We start from the raw sequence: 1,380 nt of genomic DNA, 5'->3' as shown, positions 1-1,380 counted from the left end.
TAGGGATGCCCAAAAATGGAAGGGGAAGGTCTATATATAGACAAGGGGGCTAGGTTAGGGGGATTTTTGTCCGTTCCGGAGCCTCCGATCGCGATCTGACGGACCAGAACGGAGGGGGGGGGGTTTAGATAGGTGGGCTAGTGGGCTGTGAAGAGAGGTTGGGCTGAGATGAGAGGAGAGGAGTGCAGCCCGGTAACTGTTTCCGGAGACCGAAAACGTCCGACGTTTTGACCGGCTACTATTGCCGCTATATTTATCCGTTGGGGCATCAAACGAACTCCGATTGCGATGAAACTGGACAGGCGGTCTGTCTACACTATAATAAGACCACACACCAAATTTCAACCCAATCCGAGAACATTTTCCGGCCACTTATAAAATAATATTTCGGACATGCCGCGGGCGCGTGCAAGTGTGTCTGGGCTCAGAACGGACAACGGACGGAACGAGGAGACCGGGACGGATGCAAGTTTTGAAAACATGATGATGCAATGCACATGATGACATGATGAAATGCAACACGCAAGCCAATGACAAGACAACAACAACGAATAACTGAACGACACCTGGCACATCGGTCTCGGGGCGTTACAATCAGGGGCTACTGTCTATTGGGTGATATTTCCTCACACCTTTTTACTTACCTCAAAGCCTATTAGCAGGCTGGTGCAGGCTTTGGTCAATCCGCTTTTGGCAAGTCGAACCTTCTCAATCACCATACCCATAAGCGTACAGTGTTTATCGTCGATGGAAGCGCCTCGAAGAACTTCCAACAAATTATCCGATGCCTCCGGCTGGGCAAAGGTCATCGGCACGGCCGGCTCGCCCTACTTCGCGAGGGACTGCTTACTGGAGCCCGGAACCTTTGTAGGCTCCGGCACAGTAACCGGCTGGGAGCCAGACTTGTTGTGGCTCCCGTCAGCATAACCCATGGGGGTCTCACCCCCATGTGTCCGACGCCCGGGATTTGGCCTTGGGGTGTCTCCGGAACCATCGCCTCCTACTCTGGTATCCTTCGGGGCAACACCTTGGTGTCATCCGCAGGTCGCGGGGAGGTGGCCGTCGGGAGTGAATTCATCTCCGACTCGTCCAGAGACTCCCCGAAAGAGGACACCCCGAGAGCGGACCTGGCCGGAGTGCATACACGTGTTCAGCGTCATTACAAACCATGAAGTCAAAGTCGCATGAAAAATATTATGTAATGCAGATACTTACGACCTCGCCCGGGGCTTGTCCCTGGGCAGCCACTCCTCGTCGCTATAGGCAGCGGTTGAGGAGTGTTCGGGAAGGGACGCTTTTCCCTTCTTCGGCGTCCCGGCCTCCCCTGACGGGGCGGCCCTCCTTTTCTTCTCCTCCCTAGTGCGGGGAGGGGGCATTTCT

Source organism: Triticum aestivum, chromosome 2B (assembly GCF_018294505.1).
Source record: "Triticum aestivum cultivar Chinese Spring chromosome 2B, IWGSC CS RefSeq v2.1, whole genome shotgun sequence".
Taxonomy (NCBI): Eukaryota; Viridiplantae; Streptophyta; class Magnoliopsida; order Poales; family Poaceae; genus Triticum; species Triticum aestivum.
This window is presented reverse-complemented; position numbering follows the sequence as displayed.